General features: G+C 44.9%; 1 protein-coding gene across 2 annotated transcripts in view; it reads right to left on the reverse strand.

Moving 5' to 3' along the window:
- The window catches only part of DZIP1L (DAZ interacting zinc finger protein 1 like), a 70100-nt gene extending 51054 nt beyond the window's left edge, over positions 1 to 19046 (reverse strand). The window contains exons 1-2 of one of the 2 annotated variants that reach the window (XM_040233372.1): positions 18961 to 19046; positions 15619 to 15695 (exon numbers count right to left, since the gene is read on the reverse strand). The gene's annotated coding sequence lies outside the window, so the exon portion shown is untranslated. Of the gene's footprint in view, positions 1 to 15618; positions 15696 to 18748 lie in introns of both variants that reach the window. The other variant, XM_040233363.1, reaches the window with a different exon arrangement.
- Between the last annotated feature and the right edge of the window lie 5025 nt (positions 19047 to 24071).

The following is a 24071-nucleotide window of genomic DNA, read 5'->3' on the forward strand; positions in this document are numbered from 1 at the left end:
TGTGGTTCAACTGGTAAAGAATCTGCCTGCAATGCAGGAGACCTGGGTTCAATCCCTGGGTTGGGAAGATCCTTGGAAAAGGGAAAGGCTACCCACTCCAGTATTCTGGCCTGCAGAATTCCATGGACTTTAAAGTCCATGGGATTGCAGAGTTGGACACAACTGAGTGACTTTTAAAAAAACTGATTATACTAGAAATAGCAACAGAGAAGGCAATGGCAACCCACTCCAGTACACTTGCCTGGAAAATGCCATGGATGGAGAAGCCTGGTAGGCCGAGGTCCGTGGGGTTGCTAAGTGTCAGACACAACAGGGTGTCTTCACTTTCACTTTTCACTTTCATGCATTGGAGAAGGAAATGGCAACCCATTCCAGTGTTCTTGCCTGGAGAATCCCAGGGATGGCAGAGCCTGGAGGGCTGCCGTCTATGGGGTCGCACAGAGTTGGACACAACTGAAGTGACTTAGCAGCAGCAGTAGCAGCAGCAGAAATAGCAAATCTAAATTCCATCAGGACCAGGAAGGTAATGTTAAAGGTAGGAAACATGCCAGGCATAAGAAAAATCATAAGTTTGATGATAAGTGGCAACTAATTCCCTAACTTAGTGTCCAAGATGTAACTGGGCAGGGACTTCCCTGGTAGTCCAGGGGCTAAGACTCCATGCTCCCCATGCAGGGGGCCCAGGTTCAAACCCTGGCCAGGGAAGTAGATTCTGCATGTTGCAACAAAGATTGAAGATCCTATGTGCTACCACTAAAACTCAGTGTAGCCAGATAAACATTTTAAAAGATACAACTGGGCTGTGGTTCTCAAGTGTGGTTGCTGGCTGGCAGCATCAGCATCAACCGGAAACTCATTAGAAATGCAGATCTTCAGACTGACCGACCAGAGAACCACTGCAGGCAGTGTTGGCACAGGGAGCGTTAGGGGCTGGCAGAATGGGGAGTGCACACCCTGCTTACAAGGGGCAGGGTGGTTACAATGTAACCACCACTGAGCTTCAGCCATAAGGGAAGGGATGTTCTGTGTTCCTTGTGGGCTAATTCCAAATTGATTAAGAAGATATTCAAGTAGGTATGGGCAATATGGTGAAGTAGGAAGACCCCAGCTCACCTCCTCCCACAGACACACCAAAATTACAACTATTTACAGGAATAACTATCTACAGGAATGACCTGAACACTAGCAGAAAAGATTTTCCACAACTAAAGATATAAAGAAGAAACCATAAGCCAGGTAAAGGGATTGGGAGCACTGGGTAAGTGAACCACAAACAAGAGGATAATGACAATTGCAGAGGTTCTCCCCAAGGAAGAAGGGGTCTGAGCCCCACCTCATGGCTCCCAGCCCAGGGGTCATGCACCATGAAGATGAGTTCCCAGAACATCTGACTCTGAAGGCCAGCGGGGCTTGCATACTTACATATGGGAGAGCTGCCACTAGCCCTGAGCCCCACAACCAGCTGTTCCAGGACTCACCCCGATCACCAGAGGGCTGGCAGCCACCATTGAGGCAGGGCCACCCACGCCTACCAGCACACTCACAGCAGCTAGCCCAGCCACACAGAAAGACCCACTCAGCCCACATAGCCGACACCCCTAGAGCATATAGCTCTGGTGACCAGGGGGGAGTTCGGTGCTAGGCTCCATGGACGTGTCCTACGTAATGCCACTTCTCCAAGATCTGGAAACAAAACCTGACCTACCTAATACAAGAAATAAACAGAGAATTAGACAAAATGAGGAAGACTCATTTCAAAACTCATTTGAAATGAGTTTTAAATGAAGGAACAAGATCAAACCCCAAAAGAATCAAGTGGAGATATTCAATCTACCCAATGAAGAATTCAAGGTCATGATCATAGAGATGCTGCACAAACTCAGGAAAAGAATGCATGAACACACTGAGAAGTTTAACAAAGAGTTATAAAATATAAAGGAGAACCAAACAGATCTGAAGAATACAACAACTGAAATAAAATATACACTAGAACAGGGGTCCCCAACTCCCCAGACTGTGGACCACTACTGATTAGTCGGTTAGGAACCAGACTGCACAGCAGGTGAGCAGCAGGCAATCTAACGAAACTTCATCTACTGTTCCCCATCACTCACATTACTGCCAGAACCATTCCCCTGACCCAGTCAATGGAAAACTGCCTTCCATGAAACCAGTTCCTGGTGCTGTAAAGGGTGGGGACTGCTACACTAGAAGGAATCAACAGTAGGTTAGATAATACAGATGAATGGATTAGTGAACTGGAAGACAGAATAGTGGAAACCACCCAAGGTGAAAAGAAGAATGAATTTTTACAAGTGAGTGCAGGTCTTCCCTCGTGGCTCAGTGGTAAAGAATCTGCCTGCCAATACAAGAGATGTGGGTTCAATCCCTGGTCTGAGAAGATCCCACATGCCAAGGAACAACTAAGCTCATGTGCCACAAGTATCAAGCCTGTGCTCTAGAGACCAGGAAACACAACTGAGGTCTGCCCACCCTAAGAGCCAGCGATCAGCCACAAGTGAAGCCACTGCAATGAGAAGCCCATACACCACAACTAGAGAGCAGTGCCTTCTCACCGAAATGAGAGAAAAGGCCGTGCAGCAACAAAGACCCAGCACAGCCCAAAAATAATAAATTTTTTTTTAATTTTTAAGTGAGGGACGTTTACGAGATCTCTGGGACAAAGTCAAATATACTAACATTCACATTATAAAGATCCCAGAAGAAGAGAGAGAAAAGGGAAGAGAATTTATTTGAAGAAATAAAAGTTGAAAACTTCCCTAGCCTGGGAAAGAAAGCAGACATCCAAGTCCTGGAAGCACAGAGAGTCCTAAACAAGACGAATCCAAAGAGTTCCATACCAAGACACATTAAACTTAAAAATGAAAAACATTCAAGATAACAAGAGTATCTTGAAAGTGGCAAGAGGTAAGCAACTAGTTAGGTACAGGGAACTCACATAAAACTATGAGCTGACTTTTCAATAACATTTTTCAGGCCAGAAGGGAGTGGCATGACATGAAAAGATGCTCAGAATCACTCATCATCAGGGAAATGCAAACTAAACCTACAGTGAGATATGACCTCACACCTGTCAGAATGGCTATCATCAAAAAGACAAGAAATAACAAGTGTTAAGAAGTAGAGAAAAGTGAGCCCTCAAGCACTGTTGGTGGGATCGTAAACTAGTACAACTCTATGGAAAACAGTATGGAGGGGGGTCCTCAAAAAATTAAAAATAAAACTACCATTCAGTTCAGTTCAGTTCAGTCGCTCAGTTGTGTCCGACTCTTTGCGACCCCATGAATCACAGCACGCCAGACCTGCCTGTCCATCACCAACTCCCGGAGTTCACTCAGACTCACGTCCATCGAGTCTGTGATGCCATCCAGCCATCTCATCCTCGGTCGTCCCCTTCTCCTCCTGCCCCCAATCCCTCCCAGCGTCAGAGTCTTTTCCAATGAGTCAACTCTTTGCATGAGGTGGCCAAAGTACTGGAGTTTCAGCTTCAGCATCATTCCCTCCAAAGAAATCCCAGGGCTGATCTCCTTCAGAATGGACTGGTTGGATCTCCTTGCAGTCCAAGGGACTCTCAAGAGTCTTCTCCAACACCACAGTTCAAAAGCATCAATTCTTCGGCACTCAGCTTTCTTCACAGTCCAACTCTCACATCCATACATGACCACAGGAAAAACCATAGCCTTGACTAGACGGACCTTAGTCGGCAAAGTAATATCTCTGCTTTTGAATATGCTATCTAGGTTGGTCATAACTCTCCTTCCAAGGAGTAAGCGTCTTTTAACTTCATGGCTGCAGTCACCATCTGCAGCGATTCTGGAGCCCAAAAAAATAAAGTCTGACACTGTTTCCACTGTTTCCCCATCTATTTCCCATGAAGTGATGGGACCGGATGCCATGATCTTCATTTTCTGAATGTTGAGCTTTAAGCCAACTTTTTCACTCTCCACTTTCACTTTCATCAAGAGGCTTTTTAGTTCCTCTTCACTTTCTGCCATAAGGGTGGTGTCATCTACATATCTGAGGTTATTGATATTTCTCCCAGCAATCTTGATTCCATACAATCCCAAAATTCCACTTCTGAGTATTTTTCTAAGGAAAACAAAAGCACTAATTCAAAAAGATACCTGCACTCCTGTGTTCACTAGAGCGTTATTTACAACAGTCAAGATATGGAAGCAACCTAAGTGTCCAACAACAGATGAATGGATAAAGGAGATAAATATATATATATTATATGTGTGTGCGTATATATATATACATGTATGTCTGTATTACTCAGCCTTAAAAAAGAATGAAATCTTGCCATTTACAACAATATCGATGGGCATAGAGAGTATTATGCTAAGTGAAATAAGTCAGACACAGAAAGACAAATACCATATGATCTCACTTAGTATAGAATCTAAAAAACAAAACAAGTGAACAAACATAACAAAATAGAAACAGACTTATAGATACAGAGGAAAAACTGGTGATTGCCAGAGGGGAGTGGGGCGGAGGAATGAGTACAACAGGTGAGGGAGATTAAGAGGTACAAACTTTCAGTTACAAAATAAATAAGCACTAAGATGTCATGTAAAGCATTGAGAACACAGTCAATAAAATTATAATAACTTTGTATGGTGACAGATGGTAACTAGCCTGATAGTGGTAATCATTCTGTAAAGTACAAAAATATTGAATCACTATGTTGTATCCCTAAAACCAATATAATTCTGTAAGTCAAATATACGTCAATAAAAATTAAGATATTCAAACACTTCTACAAACTGTTTCCCAACTACCCTTCTAACTGCATCTCCCACCTACCATTTACTTGCTGTCCAAACTTTCATATCTCTGGGTTATTTACCCAAAGGCACAGTTTTTAAGTGCTTTATAAAGAATAACTCGAGACTTCCAGTTCAAGATGGTGGAGTAGAAGGACATGCGCTCATCTCCTCCTCCAAGAGCACCAAAATTGCAACTAGTTGTTGAACAATTATCAACAGAAGTGGAGCAGAGCAAGACCATATGGTCCTTCCCCACCCTGCACCATCTCCTCTGCCTGCCTTTGCCTACGGAAAACTTTAGTCGAAAAAAAAGTTTAATCAGAGAAGTGAGAGACAAAGGAAAATGGTCTAAGGAAACTAAGTAATAATAAGGTAGTCATTAAGCAGAGTCAAGGACCTTTAGTTCTTTCTCAAGGGCTAAAGGTAATATTCTGAGCCATATCCTGTGAGCTGTCTTATAGATATACCAAAACACCAGGTGCAGAAGTTAACTACATAATGACCAGACTACCCAGGACTTGAGCTGCCACAATTCAGGGAATTGATGCAAAGAAATGGGAACAAGTGAAACCAGGAATTGAAGACTAACCATACCTAAAATAATCAAGATGATGCTAGTCAGACAACTGACGACCATTTGGAAGATGACTGTTAGAAATGACTGTACTGGTTCTGCATGTTTCCCAGACACACACTTTGTCCATAAAAGCTCTCACCCTCTGCTTGGGGGAGGGGGCCACCCACCCCAGTTGCCAGCATCTAAAATAAACCAAACTTTCCTTTCCACCAACCTGGCCTATTTACTGACTTTTGAATGGCAAGTAGCCAGGTCCCCAACGCATACCTTTCGGTAACAGGAGGACACTGGAACCCACCAAAAAAAAAAGATACTCCACAACCAAAGACAAAGAAGCCACAGGAATGAGACAGAAATTGCTAGGCAGTCAGGGAAGGACTCTGAGACCTCAGTTTGGTTTTCAATAAACATCTGATTCCATTAGCCTGAAGCTATACCTGTTGTCACAAATTCCTGGAATGTGTCCTTGGTCTGATAAATTATCAGCAGTGGGATCCAGGGAAGGGCAGTAATTAACTTCCAACCCATTTCCCTGAGGAAAAAACCACCATTAATCTTAAGGCTATTCAGTTCAGTTCAGTCTCTCTTTCCAACTCTGCGACCCCATGAACTGCAGCATGCCAGGCCTCCCTGTCCATCACCAGCTCCCGGAGTTTACTCAAACTCACGTCCATTGAGTCGGTGATGCCATCCAACCATTTCATCCTCTGTTATCCCTTTCTCCTCCTACCTTCAATCTTTCCCACCATCAGGGTCTTTTCAAATGAATCAGCTCTTTGCATCAGGTGGCCAAAGTTTCAGCTTCAGCATCAGTCCTTCCAATGAATATTCAGGACTCATTTCCTGTACAATTGACTGGTTGGATCTCCTTGGAGTCCAAGGGACTCTCAAGAGTCTTCTCCAACACCACAGTTCAAAAGCATCAATTCTTTGGCGCTCAGCTTTCTTAACAGTCCAACTCTCACATCCATACAAGACTACTGGAAAATCCATAGCCTTGACTAGACGGATCTTTGCTGGCAAAGTAATGTCTCTGCTTTTTAATGTGCTGTCTAGGTTGGTGATAACTTTTCTTCCAAGGAGTAAGCGTCTTTTAATTTCATGACTGCAGTCACCATCTGCAGTGATTTTGAGCCCAAGAAAACAAAGTCTGTCATTGTTTCCATTGTTTCCCCATCTATTTGCCATGAAGTCATGGGACCGGATGCCATTATCTTCATGTTTTGAATGTTGAGTTTTAAGCCAACTTTTTCACTCTCCTCTTTCACTTTCATCAAGAGGCTCTTTAGTTCTTCACTTTCTGCCATAAGGGTGGTGTCATCTGCATATCTGAGGTTATTGATATTTCTCCCAGCAATCTTGATTCCAGCTTGTGCTTCACCCAGCCCACCATTTCTCATGATGTACTCTGCATATAAGTTAAATAAGCAGGGTGACAATATACAGCCTTGACGTACTTCTTTCTCTATTTGGAACCAGTCTGTTGTTCCATGTCCCATTCTAACTGTTGCTTCCTGACCTGCATACAGATTTCTCAAGAGGCAGGTCAGGTAGTCTGATATTCCCATCTCTTTAAGAATTTTCCAGAGTTTGTTGTGATCCACACAGTCAAAGGCAATAAAGCAGAAGTAGATGTTTTTCTGGAACTCTCTTGCCTTTTTGGTGATGTTGGCAATACATCTAGTCTATTTTACAATGGCCAAGGGGCATGAAAAAGGGTGGTACTTTAATCCAAGGATCAAGAAAAGTCATAAAGATGTTAAATTAAACATTGTGACCTTTAAACTGATTGCTTAAAAATGAGGTATTTTAAGGACAGGAGCCAACAAAAAATGTACAAATTAATACTGGTAAGAATATAAAACTGCTATAATACCCACCCTTTGGGAGACTCTTTACCCCTGCTCAGTGCCTATGCTGAGAGCTTTGTACTTTGCTTCTCTTTAATAAATCCTATTCACTTGCTACTGTGTTTGCATGTTTGTGAAGTTCATGCTCCACAAAGGAGAGCTCGGATTCCCATTTCAGTGAGATGGTAGGAGGGGCACAATCACGATAACATCAACTCTCACACCTGCTGGATGGGTGACCTACAGCCTGGACAACAGTAATACTAAGGAAGTTCTCACACTATTATGAAGGTTCTGAACCCCACATCAGGTTTCCCAGCCTGGGGATCGGACAAAGGACTGGGAATCCCCAGGGAATCTGGCCTTGAGGGCCAGAGAGATTTGATTGTAGACCTTCCAGAGGACCCTCAGAGGACTGAGGGAAACAGAGATTCTAGTCTTGGAAGGCATAAACAAAATTTTGCATGCACCAAAACCCAGAGGAGAGGAGCAGTGATCCCACAGGAGACGGAACCAAAACTACCTGCTAGTATTGGAGGGCCTCCTGCAGAGGCATGGGTCAGCAGGGGCTCACCACAAGGATGAGGCACTGGAAGGTCCCCCTTGGCCTAAGTCCTCTTGGTCAGTCACTCAGTCGTGTCTGACTCTGTGATCTCACCAGGCTTCCCTGTCCATCACCAGCTCCAGGAGCTTACTCAAACTCATGTCCATCAAGTCGGTGATGCCATCCAACCATTTCATCTTCTGTCGTCCCCTTCTCCTCCCACCTTCAATCTTTCCCACCATCAGGGTCTTTTCAAATGAGTCAGTTCTTTGCATCAGGTGCCCAAAGTATTGCAGTTTCAGCTTCAACATCAGTCCTTCCAATGAATATTCAGGACTCATTTCCTTGACAATTAACTGGTTGGATCTCCTTGGAGTCCAAGGGACTCTCAAGAGTATTCTCAGGCACCACAGTTCAAAAGCATCAATTCTTCAGCACTCAGCTTTCTACATAGTCCAACACTCACATCCATATATGACTACTGGGAAAACCATAGCTTTGACTAGACAGACATTTGTTGGCAAAGTAATGTCTCTGTTTTTTAATATGCTGTCTAGGTTGGTCATAGCTTTTCTTCCAACGAGCAAGCGTCTTTTAATTTCATGGCTGCAGTTACCATCTGCAGTGATTTTGGACCCCAAAAAAATAAAGTCTCTCAAACTGTTTCCATTGTTTCCCTATCTATTTGCCATGAAGTGATGGAACCAGATGCCATGATCTTCATCTTCTGAATGTTGAGCTTTAAGCCAGCTTTTTCACCCTCCTCTTTCATTTTCATCAAGAGGCTCTTTAGTTCTTCTTTGCTTTCTGCCACAAGAGTGGTGTCATCTGCATATCTGAGGTTATTGATATTTCTCTCGGCAATCTTGATTCCAGCATGTGTTTCTTCCAGTCCAGCATTTCTCATGATGTATTCTGCATATAAGTTAAATAAGCAGGGTGACAATATACAGCCTTGACGTACTCCTTTTCCTATTTGGAACCAGTGTTCTATGTTTAGTTCTAACTGCTGCTTCTCGACCTGAATACAGATTTCTCAGGAGACAGGTCAGGTGGTCTGGTATTCCCATCTCTCTAAGAATTTTCCACAGTTTGTTGTTATCCACACAGTCAAAGGCTTTGGCATAGTCAATAAAGAAGTAGATGTTTTTCCAGAACTCTCTTGCTTTTTCGATGATCCAACGGATATTGGCAATTTGATCTCTGGTTCCTCTGGCTTTTCTAAATCCAGCTTGAACTTCTGGAAGTTCACGGTTCATGTATTGTTGAAGAATTTTGAGCATTACTTTCCTATCTTGTGAGATGAGTGCAATTATGCAGTAGTCTGAACATTCTTTGGCATTGCCTTTCTTTGGGATTGGAATGAAAATTGACCTTTTCCAGTCCTGTGGCCACTGCTGAGTTTTCCAAATCTTCTGGCATATTGAGTGGAGCACTTTCACAGCACCATCTTTTAGGATTTGAAATAGCTCAAGTGGAATCCCATCACTTCCACTAGTGATGCCTCCTAAGGCCCACTTGACTTTGCATTCTAGGATGCCTGGCTCAAGGTGAGTGGTCACACCATTGTGGTTATCTGAGTCATGATCTTTTTTGTATAGTTCTTCTTGCCACAGTGTATTCTTGCCACCTCTTCTTAATATCTTCTGTTTCTATTAGGTCCATACCATTTCTGTCCTTTATTGTGCCCATCTTTGCATGAAATATTCCCTTGGTATCTCTAAATTTCTTGAAGAGGTCTCTAATCTTTCCCATTCTATTGTTTTCCTCTATTTCTTTGCATTGATCACTGAGAAAGGCTTTCTTATCTCTCCTTGCTATTCTTTGGAACTCTGCATTCAAATGGGAATATCTTTCCTTTTTTTCCTTTACCTTTTGCTTCTCTTTTTTTCTCAGCTATTTGTAAGGCCTCCTCAGACAACCATTTTGCCTTTGTGCATTTCTTTTTCTTGGGGATGGCCTCGATCACTGCCTCCTGTACAATGTCACAAACCTCTGTCCTTAGTTCTTCACGTACTCTATCAAATCTAATCCCTTAAATCTATTTGTCACTTCCACTGTATAATCATAAGGGATTCAATTTAGATCATACTTGAATGGTCTAGTGGTTTTCCCTAATTTCCTCTTGGAGGTCACCATTAACCTTACCATAGAGCCCTAGGGCTGAGTCATCTCAGGCCAAACAGCTACCAGGAAGGGAAACAATCCCACCCATCAGCAGATAATTAGATTAAAGCTTTACTGAGGAAGGCCCTGACTATCAGAGCAAAACCCAGTGTTTCCCACCATGAGTCCCTCCCATCAAGAAGCTTACCCAAGTCTCTTTAGCCTCATCCATCAGAAGGCAGACAGAAGCAAGAAGAAACAGCTAAAACAAAAACCAAGTTACAGAAAGTTAATCATGATGAAAAAGCAGAAGGCTATGTCTCAGATGAAGGGATAAGAAAAAAATCCCAGAAAAACTAAATGAAGTGGAGACAGGCAACCTTCCAGAAAAAAAATGATAGTGAAGATATAGCGCAGGCGGCTGTGAGCCGGTGCACTAAGCGCGGCAGAGAGGAGCTACCCTGCGTCCGAGGTCAGCGGTGGCCGGGAGGAGCTACCCCGTGTCCGAGGTCAGGGGCGGCCGCCGGGAGGACCTACCCCACGTCTGAGGTCAGTGGCGGCCGGGAGGAGACACGCCGCGTCCGAGGCCAGTGGCGGCCGCGAGGAGACACCCCCGTCCAAGCTCAGGGGTGGCCGGGAGAAGCCACCTCGCGCCCGAGGCCAGGGGCGGTGACCCTGAGGAGCCACCCGGAGCCCGAGGCCAGGGGCGGCAGCTGGGAGGAGCCACCCACGCCCAAGGCCAGGGCCGGCGGCCTGGACGAGCAAGCAGAGGAGCGGTGGCTGCGCAGGCACAGGAAGGCCTAGAGGAGCTATCCCACGTTGAAGGTCAGGAACGGTGGCAGTAAGGAGATACCCCTCGTCCAAGGTAAGGAACAGTGGCTGCGCTTTGCTGGAGCAGCCGTGAAGAGATACCCCACGCCAGGGTAAGAGAAACCCAAGTAAGATGGTAAGTGTTGCAAGAGGGCATCAGAGGGCAGACACACTGAAACCATACTCACAGAAAACTAGTCAATCTAATCACACTAGGACCACAGCCTTGTCTAACTCTATGAAACCAAGCCATGCCTGCAGGGCAACCCAAGACAGGCATGTCATGGTGGAGAGGCTTGACAGAATGTGGTCCACTGGAGAAGGGAATGGCAAGCCACTTCAGTATTCTTGCCTTGAGAACTCCATGAATAGTATGAAAAGGCAATATGATAGGATACCAAAAGAGGAACTCCCCAGGTCATTAGGTGCCCAATATGCTACTGGAGATCAGTGGAGAAATAACTCCAGAAAGAATGAAGGGATGGAGCTAAAGCAAAAACAATACCCAGTTGTGGATGTGACTGGTGACAGAAGCAAGATCCGATGCTGTAAAGAGCAATATTGCATAGGAACCTGGAATGTCAGGTCCATGAATCAAGGCAAATTGGAAGTGGTCAAACAAGAGATGACAAGGGTGAACATCGACATTCTAGGAATCAGCGAACTAAAATGGACTGTATGGGTGAATTTAACTCAGATAACCATTACATCTACTACTGCGGACAGAAATCCCTCAGAAGAAATGGAGTAGCCATCATGGTCAACAAAAGAGTCTGAAATGCAGTACTTGGATGCAATCTCAAAAACGACAGAATGATCTCTGTTCGTCTCCAAGGCAAACCATTCAATATCACAGTTATCCAAGTCTATGCCCCAACCAGTAACACTGAAGAAACTGAAGTTGAACGGTTTTATGAAGACCTACAAGATCTTCTAGAACTAACACCCAAAAAAGATGTCCTTTTCATTATAGGGGACTGGAATGCAAAAGTAGGAAGTCAAGAAACACCTGGAGTAACAGGCAAATTTGGCCTTGGAATGCAGAATGAAGCAGGGCAGACTAATAGAGTTTTGCCAAGAGAATGCACTGGTCATAGCAAACACCCTCTTCCAACAACACAAGAGAAGACTCTACACATGGACATCACCAGATGGTCAACACCAAAATCAGATTGATTACATTCTTTACAGCCATAGATGGAGAAGCTCTATACAGTCAACAAAAACAAGACCGGGAGCTGACTGTGGCTCAGATCATGAACTCCTTATTGCCAAATTCAGACTTAAATTGAAGAAAGTAGGGGAAACCGCTAGACCATTCAGATATGACCTAAATCAAATCCCTTATGATTATACAGTGGAAGTGAGAAATAGATTTAAGGCCCTAGATCTGATAGAGTGCCTGATGAACTATGGATGGAGGTTCGTGACATTGTACAGGAGACAGGGATCAAGACCATCCCCATGGAAAAGAAATGCAAAAAAGCAAAATGGCTGTCTGGGGAGGCCTTACAAATAGCTGTGAAAAGAAGAGAGGCAAAAAGCAAAGGAGAAAAGGAAAGATATAAGCATCTGAATGCAGAGTTCCAGAGAATAGCAAGAAGAGATAAGAAACTTCCATACTAAGGATTATATAACAACAATGTATCCTGCTTGAGGACAGTTTCTCTTTCCTGAAACACTTCTGGCTAATCTTGTTATCTTAAAATGTAAATTATGGGAGTGGATCTAGTAAGATCTTTACAACTTTGAGACATTCTTTTGATTTATTGTAATAATTAATTACAAAGTATATAACTCCCTTGCTAACACTAGTGAGGGGGGCATTCTCCCATCCCTTTCTAATGTCTATGTCAGAAACTTTCTCTGTCCCTTTTCTTACTTTAATAAAACTCTGCTACAGACACACACACACACACACACACACACACACTATAAATGGATTAAATGCATCAGCCAAAAGACACAGAATTACTGGGTAGATAAAAACATGTGCAAGTATGCACTTCCAATTACCACATCACTCTGCTTGACCCCCAAATAATTGTATGTAATTATTTTATATTGTTAAGTTAATCATGTTCCCATTATGGCTTGCAATTATAATTGTCTTTTAATTTTTGTCTGGCTATTGATTGTGAAAACTGACAAACATCTCTTACTCTTGTGATTATGTAATGATTACTCACTTAATACCATTATATCATTATTGATCAACAGAAAAATTATAGAACTCTATATCACCAAAACTAGGATCTAATAGAAAAGCCTGTAATCATTTATTAAAATCCAGATGCATATCAGAAATATCTTGAAATTTTTTTGAAAAATGCTAATGCTCAATAGTCATATATGGATGTGAGAGTTGGACTGTGAAGAAAGCTGAGCGCCGAACAATTGATGCTTTTGAACTGTGGTGCTGAAGAAGACTCTTGAGAGTCCCTTGGACTGCAAGGAGATCCAACCAGTCCATTCTGAAAGAGATCAGCCCTGGGATTTCTTTGGAAGGAATGATGCTAAAGCTGAAACTTCAGTACTTTGGCCACCTCACACGAAGAGCTGACTCACTGGAAAAGACTCTGATGCTGGGAGGGATTGGAGGCAGGAGGAGAAGGGGATGACAGAGGATGAGATGGCTGGATGACATCACTGACTCGATGGACATGAGTCTGAGTGAACTCCGGGAGTTGATGATGGACAGGGAGGCCTGGCGTGCTGCGATTCATGGGGTCGCCAAGAGTTGGACACGACTGAGCGACTGAACTGAACTGAACTGAATGCTCAGGTATTGCTTATTTTCTCCAGAGCTCCAGATATGTGTCTAATGAACAGTCATGTTTGAAAACAACTGCACTATATGATGATCTTTTACTTTTATCTAGTTTATTTCCCTTTTTTCTATTCATATTCAGTGTCCCATTTCATTAAGTTTATGCTCTCCAATTTCTCCATCTCTTCTTTTTTTCTGATGTTCTTTCTCAAGCCTTTATCAAGTGTAGCAGAAAAACTTTTGTATACATATACATAAATATGTGATTGAATAAGGAGCACGTGATTGAGGCCCTCTGCAAGGCTGAGTTCAAGTTTAATGCAGATGAATATGAAAACATGGCTCATCCCAGAGGTCAAATATATCCCTAATCATAGCCTCTGGACAAACAGCAGAGCCCACTCTCATGAGAGTCTTGGCCCTGTCCCCTCCTTACTCATGCCCACCAATAAATCCCACTTTCCTATCAAAAAAGGGAAAAAAGAATCAGGACAAAGAGTAAGAATGGAATTGTACTTTGCAACCACATGGACTGTAGCCCACCAAGCTCCTCTGTCCATGGGTTTTCTCCAGGCAAGAATACTGGAGTGAACTGCCATGCCCTCCTCCAGGGGATCTTCCCAACCCAGGGATTGAACCCCAGCCTCCAGCATTGCAAATGGAATCTTTACTGACTGAGCCACCAGGGAAGCCCGAGAATTGAGTTAGGGTAAGTTAATTTGGACTCCTTGGAGAGAAATGCCATTCAGACAGTAAAATGCTCGATTTGCTGACCATCTGTGTCCTCAGCTTAATCCCCCAGGCTGCTAATGAAAGCTTAGCGTGCAGGAACCCTTATGGGTGGGCGCAGGCTCATCAGGGAGACGTCTCAGGGTGCGCATTGACTGACAAGAGGTAACAGCTGTGTTCTAGTTGGCCTCCTAAGCAGCCCTTAAACCCTCATGTTTACACTCTGAGCACACTCTGTAAATACCCAAGGTGGCAGCCCCAATCCCAGTTATAGAAAATACTGAATTAGGGGGTCTGTGTTCATGAGTTTTTGCATTGTGTGGTGTGCTCAGTCATATCTGACTCTTTGCAACCACATGGACCGGCAGGCTCCTCTGTCCATGGAATTTTCCAGGCAAGAATACTGGAATGGGTTGCCATTTCTTACTCCAAGGGATCTTCCCAACCCAGGGATTGAACCCACCTATCCTGCATTGGCAGGCGGATTCTTTACCACTGCACCACCTAGGAAGCCCTCGTGAGTTTTTACTGAACCACAAAAGTATCATCCCTGAAATCCTAAGAGTCCAGTTCTCAGAAGTCCTAGGGCTCTGACATAAAAAGATGAGCAGAATTCCCTGGTGGTCAAGTGGTTAAGAATCTGCCTGCCAATGCAGGGGACACGGGTTCGATGCCTGGTCCAGGAAGATTCCACATGCCACAGGGCAACTAAGCCCATGCGCCACATCTACTAAGCCCAAGCTCTGGACCTCAAGAGGTGCAACTACTGAAGCCCGTGTACTCTCCACAAGAGAAGCCACTGCAATGAGAAGCCCGAGTGCCTCACTAACGAAGACCCCCTGCTTGCTGCAACTAGAGAGAGCCCACGCACAGCAATGAAGACGTAGCACAGCAAAAATTTATTTATATATTTTAAAAGGTGAGCAGAACTGTGGAAATCTGAAGTTGATTAAGATGACAGCAGCTATTACTTATTAACTATCCAGGTGCCAGGCACTGTGCTAGCATTTTACAGTTCTATTTCTAACCATCATACAGCCTTGTATGTGGCTAAGATTTGCCTCATCTGTTAGATGTAGAAACTGAGGCTCAGAGAGGCTAAGGGACCTGCCATCAGTCCTTCAATTACGAAGTTAGGAAGCCAAGATCAAAATCAAGTTCTGAGTCCAAAGCTTCTGAATTTTGCCAAACTACCTCCCAATGGTGATGATGATAATACAAAATATTCTTTCCCATTTTGTATATTATAATACCAGAGATTTTTTTATCAAACTGCAAGGACTGAAAGAGTTTATAGCACATCATAACAGATCAGTGCTGGAGACCCTAACGTTTCCCTGTCTCCTTGTAGAATTTAGCCAAACACAACTCAGCTCCTCAGCTTGCATCCTGGTGCGGATGGGAGGAAGGCAAAGCCAAGTGAGAGTGCTTCTGGTTACCTGGAGACCACACACCCCAGAGGCAGGAACGCCGTGTTTTCTTCAAACTGAATTATCAGCAGACTGCTTTCCCACACCTGGGAACAGAAATGCAAAGCAAAAATGACTCCCCATCATTAGGAAATCAGGAACTATTAACCATCTCTAGATGTTTCAATGGGGTCCCAGGAACTTCCCAGTACTAGACCACTGTCATGAACTAGTGGGATCCAAAAGAATGATATTTATGCTAGCATTCCAAATCATTCATTACTGAAGAGACAGTTTCTACCTGGAGTAACCTCACAGCTGAGATGGCAAGCCCATCTACCACCTAGCTTTGCATACTCCCAATGATGGGATGCTCACTACCTCACAAGGGAGCCACCTCTCAGTGAAACAACTCCTGGAAACTTTAAAATTCTTCTGAAACCTGCCACCTATCAATTGTCAAAGATGGTTTCCACAAAAAACGACCCGTTGATTTTTTCAAAATAAAATTCTGATTTTTTTTAACATAAATTAACAACTAGTGTACACCACCACCACTGCCACTTTGCCGTCTGTTCTGCTTCTTCAAGGATGCTGCCAGCACTTCCCTGGTGGTCCAGTGATTAAGAAGCGAAAGTGAAAGTCACTCAGTCACGTCCAACTCTGTGACCCCATGGACTGTGGCCCTCCAGTCTCCTCTGTCCATGAAACTCTCCAAGCAGGAATACTGGCGTGGGTAGGGATCTAACCCAGATCTCCGGCTTTTCAGGTGGATTCTTTACTGTCTGAGCCACCAGGGAAGCCCAAGAAAACTGGAGTGGGTAGCCTATTCCTTCTCCAGGGCATCTTCCCAACCCAGGGATCAAACCGGGGTCTCCTGCATTGCAGACAGATTCTTTACCAGCTGAGCTACCAGGGAAGTCCAGTGATTAAGAATCTGCCTGCCAATGCAGAAGACGGGTTTGATCCCTGGACCAACGGCAACTAAGCCCACACACCGCAATGTGCCCTAGAGCTGGGGCTCTGCAACTAGAAAAAGGCCACAAGCAGCAATGAAGACCCAGTACAGACAAAAATTAAAATAAATAAGAAACAACCTCTCAACACTTTTTTTTTTTTTTTAAAGAATGCTGTCAAGCCAAGAGGAGCATTTGGAGGAGCCAAGCTTCCAAGGCAACTGCCAGGCAATCATTTACAAGCCTGCCCTGACTACCAGCTAACTTGGCAGTGCAGGCCCGGGGGGAACTCGGGTGTGTCATTAGCACTAATTGTTCTGGCTGCCAAGGAAACCCTGGCAGAGTTTGCAAACAGGCTGTGTACACATGGTAGGCAAGGGAGCACTAGAGACCCCAATGGAGACAAGAGTGACCCAGGAGCACTTTTGGAGCACGACCATTACAGACCTTGTTCCGCCTTGCCCTCTGTTTCTGCTTGTTTTCTAAAAAAGGAGACTTCCCTCCCCTTTTCAGTCTTTCTTGCCCATTATGTAGCAAGAAAGAGATCCACTCCATCAGGCACACAGCTCTCCCTTTATAGAACGTCTCCAATTTTTAAGAGACGATTCCTTGTTTTGGTTAAAGCCTATTTTAAGTTTGCCACAAAAGAATTTTCTTTAAAACAAAAATGGGATGGGACTTCCATGGAGATCCAGTGGTTAAGACACTACACTTCACTGCAGTAAGCATGCGTTCGATCCCTCGTCAGGGAACTAAGATCCCGCATGCTGCGCAGCTCGGTCAAAAATTAGAAATAAATAATGTAAAATATAAAATAAAAATGGGAGATAAGGATTTGATTGACATCTCTTCGAAGTATTTTAGACATGACTACATACTGATAAGATTTATCTTCCCAGGTGCAAAACCATCAAAAACCAACACAACTTTTCACATCTAAAAGAACAGCAGTTTAGAACATACTGGGCTTCCCTGGTGGCTCAGATGGTAAAGAATCTGCCTGCAATGCAGGAGACCCAGGTTCAATCCCTCAGTCAGGAAGATCCCCTAGAGAAGGGCATGGCAACCCACTCCAGTATTCTTGCCTGGAGAATTCCATGAACAGAGGAGCCTGGCGGGCTACAGTCCATGCGGTCGAAAACAGTCAGACACGACTGATCAACTTTTTTCTTCTTTCTTAGAACATACTGGTGTTTTTCTTCTCCATGGAGAAGCCATTGCTTCTCAGTAGAGTTTTTCCAACTTCAGATCCTGGGACACCAGACCCCCTTCAAATCCTCCCTAGTGGTAGGAGGTCCAGTGACAGATGGTGCTGCAAGTGGTTAGCCTGCTGATTAGGACTGGCTCTCCCTGCAAGGGGCCCACAAGGAGGGCCCATCAAGTTATTTCCTTCCCTCTTTCTGTCAGTTTCAGCTGAGCCAACTGAAAGTTTGGTCCAAGAAGTTGGACCAAACTTCAGTTCCCTGGCAGAACCCAGTTATGCTGCACAAGTGAATTCAGGTTTCTGTTTCCACCTAAAGCATATAGCTTCATGTGACCATCTTATCAAGTTGGATGGTATCCAAAAAGATTTCCACGTGACGGAAACGTCTCCAGAGCATTGGTGCTGACAAGAGACGAAGGAATACCTCTTATCAGCCACTTGACTGCAGAACCGGCCTTCTCTAGGTGGGGTTGTCCTCACTGGCCAGTCCTCAGCTCTAGGAGGAGGCGTGAGAAACTGAGAGAAAGACCACCCACCCAGTCTGCCTCTGTGGGAGGCCGGTCAGAGCACCTCCCACTCATCAGGCCTCTCTTCAAAGTCTCCTTAGAAACGTTCCAAGAGACCCTGCAGGGGCAGGGCCCTAAGAAACAACCCCTTCCCTGGTCCCGAACCTCTCCTCTGACGGGCCTCCTGGACACTTGTCCGGTACTAAGCGAGTTCCCCTGGGCTTTTTTATCTGCAGCCACCCCAAACGAAAAACATGGTTGCTGCTTCCTCCTACACTCCAGCCTCGGGAAGCAAGGCGGAGGAACCAGAGATGCTTAATCCGTTTGTTTTTACATCTAGAAGATCCCCCTTTACCTACAGAACGCAAAGCAGCAACCCCCACCCCCACCCCCAATCATTTTACTTTTTCCAAAAAGTGAAAATCCGAGGCCGTCCTCCCAGGGAAGCCCAGTCCCGCGGGTTCAGTCATTCCTTCTCCCCCGGCCCCGAGTACCTCGGTCCGGAGTGGGCCAGGAACCGGGGATGGGGAAACCGCCGGGCGCAAAGGGCAGCGCGTCCCGAGGCGGAGCTCCCCGCCGGACCCCGCTGGGCGTCGGAGGCGCTGCTGTTGAGCCTACTGCAACCGAGGCTCCCGTCACTTGGACTGCACGCCGCTCCAGCTCGGGCCAAATTCCTGGCATAGTTTTCCCACGTGGCCCGGCTCACCTGGGGGTCCCCGGAACCTACGGAGTGGGCAGAGGTCGCGAGAGAGCGGCTCCGCCCCTCGGCCCCGGCCCCGCCTCCCGACTCGCTCCACCGCCCTGGACCGAGGCTGTTCCCGGAATCCTCGCCGCCGCGCCGGCCTAGGATGCTTCCTCCGCTTTCGGCGCCCCACCCCGCGCGGCAGCTCAGACTCTGGACGGCGCGGAACAGAGCGGCCACCTGCTGCCAACCTGCGGGACCAGGGGCACAGAAAGCCTCCGGGCGCCCGCAGCCGGAGGCTGGGGTCTCCGCTGCCTCCTGCTCCCGCGAGAGCCACCCCACCCGACCCCAAGGAGGGGCGGAGCCTCTCCCCAGTCCCTCCGGGACGAGCTATTTTTAGGCCCGTTACGGAAGCGGGAAGGAGGGAATGCCACGTTTAATCCTTCAGGAAAATCCAGGATCCTAGTGAGTGGCTCCCAGGCCTTGCTGAGAAGCAAGGACGCCCTCCCGTCTGCACACACACACACACACACCCAGACACACACACACACAGACACACACACACACAGACACACACACACAGCCCCCTACACCCCACCCGGTACAGTCGCCTGACCTGCTGAATGCTGGGTCTACCAGTACCAAACTAAAGGGACCTTCTTGTTTTCTGATGAAGAAGGAAATGGCAACCCACTCCAGTATTCTTGCCTGGAGAATCCCATGGACAGAGGAGCCCGGGAAGGGGGCTGCAGTCCATGGGGTCGCAAAGAGTCGGACACGACTGAAGCGACTTAGCACGCACGCATGCACTTGGTTTCTGATCTGAACCCATGCTAGCCCTTTGAGTAAATCCCAGGTCTGTTCAGATGGCCACCACTTTCCCCCCAACCCCCAACCATCTGGTCAGCCCCGGGGATCCAGTTGGGAAATGCAGGACCATAAAAAGCTCTTTTGGGGTAACAGTCTTTGACCCCTTCCTATAGCCATTTGTTGTTTTACTGAGACTCGGATTTCTGTGGGTTTTTTTTTTTTTTTAACCCCCTTTAAGCCTTCTTCCCACCCCAGCTACCAAGCTGTGTGAGGGGATAGTCAAAACAAAACTGTATGGGGAAAAGTGTTGGCAATAACGTGGAGAAATTGGAACCCCTGCACACTGTTGTAAAAGTGTAAAATGGCATAGCCATTGTGGAAAAGAAAATGGTGATTTCTCAAAAAATTAAACACGGAATTACCATATGATTCAGCGATTCTACTTCTGTGTATATACACTAAAGAATTAAAAGCAGAGACTCAAAAAGATATCTGTACACCCATGTTCATAAAAACATTATTCACAATAGCCAAAAGATGGAAATAACCAGAGTGTCCATTAACGAATGGAAAATAAAATGTTATATATACATACATATATGCACACACACATATATATATCTAAGTCCTTAAAAAGGAATGAAATTCTGATACATACTACCACATGACTGAATCATGAAAACATGCTAAATGAAATGTCAGGCACAAAAGGACATAGATGATATGATTCCATTTATATAATGTACCCAGAATAGTCAAATTCATAGAAACAGAAAGTAGTATGGTGATTGCCAGGGCTAGGGGAAGGAGGGAATGGAAATTATTGTCTAATGGATACAGAGTTTCAGTCTGGGATGATGGAAAAATTAGAGAGGTGGATGGTGGAGCTGGTTGCACAACAACATGAATGTACTTAATGCCATTGAATGGTATACATGAAAATGGCTAAAATTGTAAATGTGTAAGTGCACATTTAGGGTATGTGCATTTTACCACAATTTTTTAAATGTTAAAAAAAAAAGAAAAAACAGTGGGCAGGGACCAGGCCCAAATAGGAGTATCTGGGAGCCACCAGCTCTCATGGGAAGCCTTGTTCCCATGTTTTCTTGGCCAGGGCACCCTTTTCCCTCCAGGACTTCCTGCAGGAAGGCAGAGAATAATCCAGACTGTGGAGTCAAAGACGCATTTACATTCCACCTTCCCAGGCTGTGTAACCCTAGGAAGTCACTTACTCTCTCTGTGAAGCGGGGAATATAAACTCTACCTACTTGCTAAGTTGCTTCAGTCGTGTCCAACTCTTTCCTATCCTATGGACTGTAGCCCGCCAGGTTCTTCTCTCCTTGGGATTCTCCAGGCAAGAATGCTGGAGTGGGTAGCCATTTCCTCCTCCAGGGAATCTTTCCCACCTAGGGATCAAACTTGCATCTCTTATGTCTCCTGAATTGGCAGGCTGTTCTTTACCGTTAGCACCACCTGGGAAGCCCAAACTTTACCTAGCAGGTCATTATGAGAACCAACTTAGTTAAAACGTCTCAGCCAAGGGCCTGGCAGTCGCTAGCATGTCTTCAGAAGTTCCGTCAAATGTGAGGGCTGGGAGGCTTCTCAACTTAACTCCCTGAAGTATATGAAAAGTAGCTCTGTGCATGCGGACGTGTGTGTGTGGATGTGCACATGTGTGATTTGCACCAACCTCAATTCCCCCCCGTAGAAATGGGTGCTATCTGTTGCAGGGCTGTTGTGGGAAAATGAACTTGACATGCACCAAGATCCACCTTCTCAGTGATGCCAAAAGCTAAAGACTCCATCTTCAGCTGACTAAGACCTTCCATGCATGGAACCCACACACTCTCACTTTACCCGGCCACAGTTTGACTTTCAATAGCGCCAAGAGTTTCCAAGTGCCTGCTAGGAGGCAGGCTGTGTTCTAAGACCCACTAGATCATGTAGCGCTAGGAAGCCGTCACCTCTGCTGTGTCCCCTGTGCCACAGCACACACAAGACGTGGTGGCATGAGTGACAGCAGGTATGCAGTGCAAGACACAGGAACAGGCCAAAGGAGACTGCCCTAGATGCCTACTCCAGGGGACATCCTGTCACCCTGAGTGGCTGGGCCATAACCATGGAATGGAGGACAGAAGGTGGATTCTCAATATCCGTGGTTTCCATTTTGCCCTGTAGCCCCTCACCACTTCCTCAGGCAAGTGCCAGATAGCCGCTCTCTGAGAGGCATAGACACCGCCACAACTGGTCTCCTTCCTACACTTGGGGATGTGTCAGTGGGACATGTCTGCTGATTGGAGGTCTACTTTAGACTCTGTTGTTATTGTTTAGTTGTTGTGTCTGACTCTTTCGCAACCCCAGGGACTGTAACCCACCAGGCTCCTCCGTCTATGGGATTTCCCAGGCAAGAATACTGGAGTGGGTTGCCATTTCCTTCTCCAGGGGATCTTCCCCACCCAGGGATCAAACCTGTATCTCCTGCATTGGCAGGTGGATTCTTTACCACTGAGCCACCAGGGAAGCCCACTTTAGACTCTAAGGAGTCCACAGTTGGAGTGCCCTCTGCTGTCAACTGCTGGCATCACACTTTGGAAGCCCGCCGGGTTCCAGATCCCAATTTTTCAAAGGGCTTCTGGTGTGTGGGGGACAGGTCTCCCACGGCTGGGCTGCTGACCACTGATGGTCCTAGAGGTGATTTGAGGTCAAAGGTGTACTGTTTATAGACAGGCATATAGATAGAAGGACATTTTACATAAAAACCTGGTTTGCTAGTTTCTTCTTGAAAAATCTGAGGATCTGGCATCAAAAAGCCTGCACTCACATACCAAGAACTGGGGGAACCTCTTACCTACTCTCTAACCCATTCCCTGAAAAGGTTCACTTTGAAGAAGTCTGTGCGCTTGGAGAAAGACCTCTTTTCTCAGGAAAACTCTCTCCTCTATTGCAGAATGAGATACAGGATCAGTTTAACCAGGACCCACTCTCTAAGTCTAGAAACAAACACTAGGTGGGGTGGGCTGAGACTGATTGAAAAAAAAATGCAACAAAATAATAAAATGTTTGTGTCCATGATATACAAAGACCAGTTAAAAATCAAATAGAAATAGAAAAGCAATCCCATAGAAAAGTGAACAAAAGATTAGGCAAGTCATAGAATAAGAAAACATACTAGTTAAACATATGAAACACTCAACTTCACCAAAAGTAAAATAACTAGATACATTTTTAAGCAATCATATTGGCTAAAATTAAGTAGAATGTTGGCACTGGTGAAGGATGGGAAAATAAGAAATTTCAAACAGCCTTTTTGAAAACAATTTGACAGCACATAGTAAATTTTAAAGTCTTCAAAATGTGGTAATCAGAACTATAGTACCACCTGTATGATTAAAATTAGAATCACCTTAAATGTCCACCAATTGGGTTCTAAGTAAATAGGTTATGATATATCCTACAATAAGACACTTTGCAGCCCTTATGAAGAATATATTTTGTTAATGAAAAAAGGTGTCCAATACATAAGCATTGTTAAATTAAAAAGCAACTAACATAATACTATGTATTATATGTTTTTTAATTATACATATAAGAAATCAGGGGTGATATTCAAAATATTTAACCATTATGCTCACACAGTCATTAGCCCTCTGGGGCAAGTCTTCACATGTTAGTTGCTGCATCATGGAGGTCCTAGAGAGAAGAGTTAGGGCAGATAAGCTGATCGGGGGGGATACTTGGAAGACTATGGCCAAAACTATTTCCAAATAGCACGGACATATATTCAGAGAAAAGTGAGAGACATCCCAAAGTTGACAGTGGTAGAAGATGGCCTTTCATCTTTTACTCCGTGCGATCTTATCATTTGAAATTCTAAGAATGAATGTCCGGTTTGAAAAAAGAAAAATTAACATGGGGGAAACACTAGCATGACCTAATTTCAAAATGTATCATGATGTAAACGTGTGGCATATATTCACCAAAGGCCAGAAGGAATCCAGGGTCATCTGGAATCCACAGTTCTGATGCTCATTACTCTTTTTATTTTGTCCAGTAGCCTCCTCACCACCATGTTTTATTTCCAGCTTTATTGAGAAATAATTGGTATTTATCACTCTATAAGTTTCAGGTATACAGCATGATTTACATAGATTGTGAAATGACAACCACAATGGTTTCAACTAACATCCATCTTCTCATATAGGTACAATAAAAAGAAAAAAGGAAACAATATTTCTCCTTGTGATGCAAACTCCAGTATTTACTCTTAACAACTTTCCTGTGTTTCACACAGCAGTGTTAGCTGTAATCATCATGTTGTACGTTAC

Source organism: Oryx dammah, unplaced genomic scaffold (genome assembly GCF_014754425.2).
Source record: "Oryx dammah isolate SB20612 unplaced genomic scaffold, SCBI_Odam_1.1 HiC_scaffold_2, whole genome shotgun sequence".
NCBI lineage: Eukaryota > Metazoa > Chordata > Mammalia > Artiodactyla > Bovidae > Oryx > Oryx dammah.